General features: G+C 50.7%; 1 protein-coding gene across 1 annotated transcript in view; it reads left to right on the forward strand.

Moving 5' to 3' along the window:
- The first annotated feature begins 1,459 nt into the window (after positions 1 to 1,459).
- PTGES (prostaglandin E synthase) overlaps positions 1,460 to 10,505 on the forward strand; it is a 40,133-nt gene continuing 31,087 nt past the window's right edge. The window contains exon 1 of the mRNA XM_017499097.1: positions 1,460 to 1,587. The gene's annotated coding sequence lies outside the window, so the exon portion shown is untranslated. The remainder of the gene's footprint in view (positions 1,588 to 10,505) is intronic.

Genomic DNA, 10,505 nt, shown 5'->3' on the forward strand with positions numbered 1-10,505 from the left:
AGCCTGGGTAGCAAGAGCGAAACTCCGTCTCAAAAAAAAAAACAAAAAAACAAAAAAAACAAACTATATGTGGTAATATGTAAGCATATATATATATATATAGTTACACACATAGACACATATATTCTATACATGTTTATATATAGAATAGAAACAGAACCAATAGGAAATATACATATATATATATTTATTTATTTATTTATTTTAAGACAAAATCTCACTGTCGCCCAGGCTGGAGTACAGTGGCGTGATCTCAGCTCACTGCAACCTCTGCCTCCCAGGTTCAAGCATTCTCCTGCCTCAGCCTCCCAAGTACCTGGGATTATAGGTGCCCACCACCACATTCGGCTAATTTTTGTATTTTTAGTAGAGACGGGTTTTCACCATGTTGGCCATGACTGGTCTTGAACTCCTGACCTCAGGTGATTCACCCACCTCAGCCTCCCAAAGTGCCGGGATAACAGGCATGAGCCACCGTGCCTGGCTATATATATATATGTTTTGTGACAGAGTTTTGATCTTGTTGCCCAGGCCGGAGTGCAAATGGCATGACCTTGGCTCACTGCAACCTCTACCTCCTTGGTTCAAGTAATTCTCCTGCCTCAGCCTCCCAAGTAGCTGAGATTATAGGCATGCCCCACCACACCTGGCTCATTTTTTGTATTTTTAGTAAAGACAGCGTTTTACCATTTTGGCCAGGCTGGTCTCAAACTCCTGACCATAGGTGATCCGTCCCCCTCAGTCTTCCAAAGTGCTGGGAATATAAGGATGAGCCACTGTGCCCAGCCTCAGTCTCTCTCCTAATCATCACCTTGTCCTGGGCTGGGTCCTGACTGCTGTAAGCACCCAGCAAGCCTCATCTTACCAAGCCGCAGCCACAGCCCAGATGAGGGGATAGGGGAATGATGGGAAGTCACTGGGCCATGGTTGCAAATGTGGCAAATGGCGGAGCTGGAACACACCCACAGGGTGTCTGACCATGATTTTAACTGCTCTTCCATGCCTCCATGAATGAATGAGTGAATGAATGAACACATGTTCCATTACCAGAGATCTAGCAACGCTTTGGAAAAATTACAGGTCCATCACTAACCAGTTGAATTTGGTTATCAGGTCACTTTCTTGGCCAGAGAAGAGGAAAGGGGAGGAGGAGATGGGAAGAGGAAGAGGAAGGAGGAGGGAGGATGAAGAGGCTCTGACAGGACCCAGTAGTGCAGGGCAGAGGGTGGCTCTGGAGGAAGCATCCCTTCACTGTGGCAATTTCCTGAGGTTTGGTGTTGGCCTCCCGAAGAAGTACGCAGGGTCTTCATCTGCCCAGCGTCTGAACCCTGACCGCAGAGGGTTGAGAGACAGAGGTGGGGGCCCCCATAGGGCCTGCGGTTTGAGTGAGGAAAGCGATTGCGAAAAAGTGGAGAGCCTTTCCAAAGCCCAGGGCCAGTACCGGCCTGAGTCACGCTTGAGAGAGAGGGAGGAGCAGGCAGGCGCCCGGAGCCCCCTGGATTTCAAGCTGGCCAAGGCCTCCCGAGTGATGAGTGACGTCGCTGAGGTCATTGCCTGATGAGCTCAGGCAGAGGCGCCTGGGACGGGGTAAGAGGTGAGGGGGGGCCACAGCTGTCTCGGGTGAAGCCAGGCTCCAGTTGGAGACTCTGTTGTGGCGAGCGGTCCACGCCACCCCCGGGCGTCATCTGGGATACTCTGGTATCCCATTCCAATGGCTGTTCTGCCTGGGCCTCACCCTAGCTTTCTGGTCTCAGGCCTACTGTGTCTGCCCGCTTGGGTGTGCAGGTCAGTCTGTGCAGAGCTGGGGAACAACTGATCACTTGGACTTTCAGCCAGGAGGGAGAAGCATTGCTTCCCGCCAGAATAATGGCCAATGCAGAGGCCCCAGACCACGCTGTCCCCAGGACCTGGGTGCTTTGCTGATGATAACATCCCAGCAGGGAGTCAGGGCCTCCCAGGACCGTCAAGCTGGGCTGCTTGGGTCCCTGGGTCCCTGGCTGCAGGGGTGGGGGTGGGGCTGGATGGCAAGGTGCATAGCTAGGCCGTTCCAGACTCCAGCCTCAGAACGCTTTGGGAATAAGGTTACCCAGCCCTGTGCTCTGGGCTGAGCAGTCAACTGCAGCGCCATGCCCCTTTACTGTGATTCCCAGATAGTCAAACTGGAATGTGGATATTCTGAGTAAGGTCAGGACATCCAATAGGGCCCAGCATGGGAGATCAGCTCGATGGGTCTCCCGCAGCCTGCTCCGGGTATCAGCCCGTCGTCAGTTCTCTGAAGAGTCTTTTTCACATTGTATCACATAGATAGAGAGGTAGGCAGGTTGGTAGGTAGATAGATAGGTAGGTAGATAGAAAGACAGATACATAAATAGATGATAGATTGATAAATCACAGAGAGCGGTCAACAGCCTTTTGCCCATACAAGTGTTTAACAGGATCTATGTGATATTGATGGATCTATCTATCTATCTATCTATCTCTCTATCTATCTATCTATCTATCATCTTACTGTAGTTTAGCACAGACATTGGTTGAGTCATGTCACTCCTCTGAACCTCAATTTTCTCATCTTTAAAATGGAGATAATAGGCCAGGCATGGTAGCTCATGCCTGTAATCCCAGCACTTTGGAAGGCTGAGGCGGCAGATCACCTGAGGTCTGGAGTTCAAGACCAGCCTGGCCAACACGGTGAAACCCCGTCTCTACTAAAAAAATACAAAAAAAAAAAAAAAAAAAAAAAAAAAAAAAATTAGCTGGGCGTGGTGGCATGCACCTGTAGTCCCAGCTACTCAGGAGGCTGAGGCAGGAGAATTGCTTGAGCCTGGGAGGAGGAGATTGCAGTGAGCCAAGATCGTGCCATTGCACTCCAGCCTGGGTGACAGAGCAAGACTCCACCTCCAAGAAATATAAAATAAAATAAAATGGGGACAGTAATAGACCCACCTCCTAGGTTTGCTACATGAGGATGATGAGCTGATCTATAGGAAACACATATCAGTGTCTGGCAGGTAAAGTTGGCCAGGAGTGTCATCGACATTGTTATATCACAATCATTATTTTCATTAATTTTATTGCCCAGTTGGTGTCCCAGCCCCAGCTGAAGCCCTGTCTCTTGGCCACCCTGTCCAGGAGGTATGAGCCAGTTCTCTTTGGCCAGAACTTCTGCTTGGCTTGAAGCTAAACTGTGGCTTCCCACCCTCTGCTCTGCCCCTCCCCAGGGTGCTGGTTGGTCTCTCCTCTGTGCTGCTGCAGCGCCGTGCATCACAATGCAACACGCCCACAGCCCTGGTGGCGCTTGATGGGTCCGTGTGGCCAGAATCATGCTCGGAGAACAGCCTGGCAGGACACACGTGGCAAAGGGCTGGTCTGGGTCTGTGCTGTGCTATCTGTGCCAGGGAAAACCCAGCTGTTGGAGTGGGTGAGAGCAGGGAGGCCTTCGTGGTGGTGGAGTTAGGGGATGGGAGAGACAGGAAAGCGTGAGGGGCTTACACAGAAAGTATCCTCTTGGCTGGGTGTGGTGGCTCATGCCTGTAATCCCAGCATTGTGGGAGGCTGAGGTGGGTAGATCACAAAGTCAAGAGTTCAAGACCAGCCTGGCCAAGATGGTAAAACCTCGTCTCTGCTGAAAATACAAAAATTAGCCGGGTGGGGCGGTGAGCGCCTGTTGTCCCAGCTACTAGGGAGGCTGAGGCAGGAAACTGAGGGTGAAATGCTTTCACCCGGGAGGTGGAGATTGCAGTGAGCTGAGATTGCGCCACTGCACACCAGCCTGGAACAGAGTGAGGGCGAGACTCCGTCTCAAAACAAACAAAAAAAAAAAGAAAAAGAAAATATCCCCTTTTACCCTAAGTGCCCGGATGACAAGTGAGACCTGAGATGACCTTTGGTGGGGGCCTTGGCTTCCGGTGGACCCCAGCCTCTGACAGAGTCGGTGGCAGAGCCGCGGGAACCAGCGCTGGTGTGTGGCAGTTTGTTGGTCTCATTGCCACTGCTGGGCCAGAGGCGAACTGAGGAAGTGGATTTCCCCCGGGGCACACATTTTTCTGGCTGCTCCTGCTGTTGGCAGCTGAGTCCTTGTCCCTGAGCCCAGCCTCCTCCCGGTGGGGAGGTGGGTCTCAGCCCAGGTCCGCACCCACCTGTCTGTCTCTTGCTGGCATCTTCAGTTCACACCGGGGAAGCCCAGTTTGGGTGGAGCTCTGGCCGAGCTGTGGATTTCTTTGGCTTCGGCCAGGTGCTCACCCCTGCCCATCAGCTGTGGCTGCGGTGGAGGGGGCTGGGAGAGGAGCATGAGGCGTGCAGGGAGGAGTGGCTTAGGGCTGCTTCCCTGGGGGAGATGTGTCTACTTGAGGATGAGGAGAGACCCCTTGCAGGGCACCAGGCAGGTCCACATTCTGGACCTTGTCCAGTGCGTCCTCTGGCTTCCAACCAGCCAACCAGGCTCCTGGGGGACCCACCAACCCCCCTTTCTTCTCTGTGTTTCTTTCCTTACCTGGCAGACACACATGTCTTCACTATGGTTCTTATGTTGAGAGAAAAACCTGCCCCTCCCTCCTTCCCTCCCTCCCTCCCTTCCTTCCTTCCCTCCTTCCTTCTCTTTCTTTTTTTCTGTCTCTCTTTTTTTTCTTTCTTCCACCTAGGCTGAAGTGCAGTGGCATGATCACGGCTCACTGCTGCCTTGACCTCTGAGGCTCAAGAGATCCTCCCACCTCAGCCTCTCAAGTAGCTGGGACCACAGACATACACCACGCTGCCTGGCTATTTTTTTTTTTTTTTTTTTTACTTTTTGTAGAGACAGGGTCTCCCTGTATTGCCCAGGCTGGTCTCGAACTCCTAAGGCTCAAGTGATCCTCCTGCCTCAGCCTCCCAAAGTGCTGAGATTACAGGCATGAGCCACAGCACCTGGCCTGAGACAATGATTTTTTTTTTTTTTTTGAGACAGAATCTCACTCTGTGGCCCAGGCTGGTGTGCAATGGCCTGATCTCAGCTCACAGCAACCTCTGCCTCCCGAGTTCAAGTGATTCTCCTGCCTCAACCTCCTGAGTAGCTGGGATTACAGGTGTGCACCACCATGCCCAGCCAATTTTTGTATTTTTAGTAGAGATGGGGTTTCTCCACGTTGGTCAGGTTGGTCTCAAACTCTTGACCTCAGGCAATCCGCCTGCCTCAGCCTCCCAAAGTGCTGGGATTACAGGCCTGAGCCACCACGCCTGTCTGACAATGATTTCTTTCCAGTCTCTACCCCCATTGTACTGAGAGTCGGTGGAGGGCTGTGGACTTTCACACTTGCGCCCCCGCCCCTGGGCCTCTGGCAGGGTTTGCTGGGTGGGTGTTTATCCAGTAGCTGTGGGAAAGTGGGTGCTGACCTCACTGGGTGCGGAGGATGGGGTGGTAGGCAGCTCCCACGAAACACTCCCTCCTCCCCGGGCTGTGCTGGCAGGAGCACGTCTGACCCTGGCAATCCAGGTCATCAGGGGCTGAGTTAACTTCCTTGTGTGTCCTAAGCAGCTGCTGTGTATTTGTTGAGTGTCTCAGAGTAAGTGTGGTTGGGGGTGCACTCATTCCCACCCCTTTTAGCTGGTGGGACTGGATAAAAGCTTGTCCTCTGCATAAAAACTTTGCCTCTGGGATTAGCCTGGCTTGGTTGAGTCTTAGTTGTTAAAATAACAACAGCAATACCAGCTGTTTGTTTACATGTAACACCAGGCATGACTCCCTGCTACCTGGACTCTCTCAGTAATCTTAAAAGGAAGGTCTATCATCATGCCCATTTTAGAGATGGAAGAACTGAGGCTCAGTATGGCGCTCAGCTGGGAAGCAACAGTGCCTGGCGGTAACCAGGCAGGGGCTCAGGGCTTCTCTCCTTCCTGCTCCTCAGCTGACGGGCCATCGTGGGCAGCTTACTTGGCCTCTCCAGGACTCGGTTTCCCCTAGTCCTCAAGTGGGTTAAGAAGGTTTAATGCAGCCGGGCGTGGTGGCTCGTGCCTGTAATCCCTGCACTTTGGGAGGCCGAGGTGGTGGATCACTCGCAGTCAGGAGTTCAAGACCAGCCTGGCCAGCATGGTGAAACCCTGTCTCTACTAAAAATACAAAAAGTTAGCCAGTCGTGGTGGCAGGCACTTGTAATCCCAGCTACTAGCAAGGCTGAGGCATGAACTGGGAGGCGGAGGTTGCAGTGAGCTGAGATCGTACCACTGTACTCCAGCCTAGGTGACAGAGCAAGACTCCATCTCAAAAAAAAAAAAAAAAAGAAAATGAAAGGTTTAATGCATGAAGTGGTCACGGAAAACAAACACTTTTCAAACAGTGAAACTCAGCCCCTAGTTTGGGATTATTTCTTGGATGGAAAGGGGAATTTTTCTTTTTTTCTTTTTGAGAAGGAGTCTGTGTCACCAAGCTGGAGTGCAGTGGCACGATCTTGGCTCACTACAAACTCTGCCTCCTGGGTTCAAGCAGTTCTCTGCCTCAGCCTCCTGAGTAGTTGAGATTACAGGTGTGTGACACCATGCCCAGCTAATTTTTGTATTTTTAGTAGAGACCAGGTTTCACCACCTTGGCCAGGCTGGTCTTGAACTTCTGACCTTGTGATCCACCCACCTCAGCCCCCCAAAGTGCTGGGATTACAGGTGTGAGCCACCTCGCCCAGCCAGAAAGGGGAATTTTTCTTTTTCTTTTTCCTTTTGTTTTTCTTACATTTCCCATTTCACAGATGGAGGGAAGAAGGAATTTTTGCTGTTCTTTCTGCATTAAGTTGGGGTTTGCAGAGGTGACCTTTAAGATCAGCTTGCTCAAGATCAGCCTGTGACTTGGGCACCTCCCTCAAAAGCAGCGTCATCTTGGCTTTGTTTGTTTTGTTTTTGAGATGGGGTCTTGCCATGTTGCCCAGGCCGGAGTAGCAATGGCTATTCACAGGCATGATCATGGCTCACTGCAGCCTTGAGCTCCTGGGCTTGAGCAATCCTCCTGCTTCAGCCTCCTAAGTAGCTGAGACTACATGCCCGTGCTACCATGGTCCGATCATTTTTTATGTTTCTTTGGAGAGATGGGGTCTCCAACTCCTGGGCTCAAGCAATCTTTCTGCCTCGGCCTCCCGAAGTCCTGGGATTACAAGCATGAATCACTACAGCACCAGGTCTACAACACTTTATTACATAGCAAAAAGTAAACGACACTCACCCATCGCTTTTTATATAACTGTGCTGTCCAATATGGCGTCTACAAGCCAGGTGTGGTCACCAAGCACCCAAAATGTGATGAAATTGAGTCCAACTGACATGCGCAGTGAGTATAAAATCAACGCTGGACCTCGAGACCTAATACGGAAAAAAAAAAAGTAAAATGTCTCACTAATAATTTGTAAATATTAATCACACGTTAAAATGGTAATATACAGGCATTGAAAAAAGAAAATTTTTTCTTCTGCTACTCACAGTACTTCTGATACCTCATGTGTGGATTTTCCACACCAAGCCTCATTTCTGAAACTAACTGCCGGGAGTTAGCATAGACTCTGCGGGTTAAAGGCTCAGGCCGGCCAGGCGCGGTGGTTCACACCTGTAATCCTAGCACTTTGGGAGGCCGAGTCAGGCAGATCACCTGAGGTCAGGAGTTCCAGACCAGCCTGGCCAACATGGTGAAACCCTGTCTCTACTAAAATTACAAAAATTAGCCGGCGTGGTGGCAGGTGCCTGTAATCACAGCTACTTGGGAGGCTGAGGCAGGAGAATCGCTTGATCCCGGGAGGCAGCGGATGCAGTGAGCCGAGATTGAGTCATTGCATTCCAGCCTGGTGGACAAGAGCGAGACTAAGTCTTAAAAAATAAAAAGGGTGGTGAGACACAGAGGGTGGGAGATTCATGCTAAAGTTAGCAAGCTTCGTGCTGAAACAGGATTTTATAAGGAAGTGCGCAGATGGGCCTAGGAGAAGGTTCAGGAGCCTGATTACATTTGATCAAGCAAAGGACCTTTGACTCTGTTCTGCGAAAGGTTGCTTTCTCTGTGTTAACCATTATCTTCTCATTTGTCTCTCTTTTTACTTAAAAAAAAAAAAAAAAAAAGGCTCAGGCCAACAAGACTAACCCCCCTGCAGATGTCAATCACAAGTCCAGATTGTCACCTGTGCTTCCAACCAAAGGGTTTAAATCAGAGGCGCTCATGACCTCCTTCTCAGGTTTAAGAGTGAGGAGGCGTGTTATACTCCATGCTCCAGAAGAACTACTTGAGTTTGCTTTTTTTTTTTTTTTTTTTTTTTGAGACAGGGCCTCACTCTGTCACCCAAGCTGGAGTGCAGTGGCATGATCATGGCAGCTCATTGTAGCCTGCACCTCCCAGGCTCAAGTGATCCTTCTGCCTAAGCCTCCCAAGTAGCTGGGACCACAGACATGCGCCACCACAGCCAGCTAATGTTTTATTTTTGTTTTTGTAGAGACAGGATCCCACTATATTACCCAGGCTGGTCTGAAACTCCTGGGTTCAAGTGATGATCCTACCTCAGCATCCCAAAGTGTTGGGATTACAGCTGTGAGCCCCTTTGCCTGGACTACTTGAGTTTCTAATTTATACAGACAGAAATCTGGGGAATGTGTGTAGGAATGGATGTTAAAGGTCTGGGTTAGGCTGGCGGGCATGGTGACTCATGCCTGTAATCCCAGCACTTTGGGAGGCTGAGGCAGAAGGATTGCCTGAGGCCAGAGTTTGAGACCAGCCTAGGCAACATAGGGAACCCTGTCTCCGCAAAAAAAAAAAAATTTTTTTTTAAATTAGTCAGGTGTGAAGGCACATGCCTGTAGACCCAGCTACTCAGAAGGCTGAGTGAGGAGGATCACTTGAGCCGAGGAGCTTGAGGTTACAGTGAGCCATGATCACCACACTCCAGCCTGGGCAACAGACCCAGACCCTGTTTTTCTAAAAAAAAAACAAAATAAGCAGTGTGGGATCATGGTGGAAGAAGCATAAAGTTTCAGGACAAATTTATTTATTTATTTATTTTTGAGACAGTCTTTCTATATTGGCTATCGGTCTCGAACTCTTGGACTCAAGCGATCCTCCCGCCTTGGCCTCCCGAAGTGCTGGGATTACAGGGGTGAGCCACCCTGCCTGGCCAGGCCAAGTTTATTGACAAGGACTCACTAAGCAGGTGTTCCGCATTCAATGATGCAGCCCGGGGAGTGAAAAGACTCTCGTGGTTTGGTTGTTTGGCTGAAGCAGGGACCCGGAGGTAGCCCACTGTGATTAGATTGGAAACATTGAGCACACCTTGGCTTAGCACTGAGGTTGGAGGCCAGGTGCGGTGGCTCATGCCTGTAATCCCAGCACTTTGGGAGGCTGAGGTGGGTGGATCATGAGGTCAGGAGCTCGAGACCAACCAGCATTGAGGAAGGGATTCAAAGGCTTAGGGATGCTGGAATGCTAGAACATAGAACAGACTTTTTTTTTTTTGAGACAGAGTTTTGCTGTTGACGGCCCGGGCTGGAGTGCAATGGCACAGTCTCGGCTCACTGCAATCTCTGCCTCCCGAGTTCCAGCAATTCTTCTGCCTCAGCCTCCCGAGTAGCTGGGACTACAGGCACCTGCCACCATGCCCGGCTAATTTTTGTGTTTTTAGTAGAGACAGGGTTTCATCATGTTGGCCAGGTTGGTCTCCAACCCCTAACCTCAGGTGATCCACCCGCCTTGGCCTCCCAAAGTGCTGGGATTACAGGCGTGAGCCACCGTGCCTGGTCTGTTTTTTTTTTTGTTTTTTTTTTGAGGTGGAGTCTCTCTTTGTTTCCCAGGCTGGCATGCAGTGGCACCATCTCAGCTCACTGCACCCTCCATCGCCCAGGTTCAAGTGATTCTTTTGCCTTAGCCTCCCGAGTAGCTGGGATTACAGGCACCGGCCATAATGCTCAGATAATTTTTGCATTGGAGACGGGGTTTTACCATGTTGGCCAGGTTGGCCTTGAACACCTGACCTCAAGTGATCCACCCGTTGTCGCCTTCCAAAGTGCTGGGATTACAGGCATGAGGCACTGGCCTGGCCTAGACCTTTGAGACCTCCTCACCCACACTGGGAGGGGTAGGGGTGACACACCTTCCATCAATACTGTGAGAAATAAATCTGAGAGGGGTCCAGACATCCTTGAAGAGCTCTGTGATCAGTCTTCTCTGCAAGCCAGACCTCGAAGTGGGAGCTGCAGTCACCAAATCAGGAACTGTAAATGCGGTGGGAACAACTGGATCCAGGGGGGTGGCAGGGGCCACATGGCAACACCCATGGGCCTAAGGCGAGGTGGGCATGGCTACTGCGCTCAGAACAGTCTGACTCCACAGGCCTGCAGTGTTGGTTAAGTGAACACTGGTTCCTAGAAGTGAAATAGACAGGAAGCCCACTAAATTCTTACTTGACTTGTATAGGCAGAAAAGTTCTAAATAAACTGAACAAAAGTTCAACCTGAATCATAAAAACAGAGAGTCGGCCGGGCGCGGTGGCTCAAGCCTGTAATCCCAGCACTTTGGGAGGCCGAGG

The sequence above is a fragment of the Cebus imitator genome, unplaced genomic scaffold (assembly GCF_001604975.1).
Source record: "Cebus imitator isolate Cc_AM_T3 unplaced genomic scaffold, Cebus_imitator-1.0 Scaffold254, whole genome shotgun sequence".
NCBI classification, from domain to species: Eukaryota; Metazoa; Chordata; class Mammalia; order Primates; family Cebidae; genus Cebus; species Cebus imitator.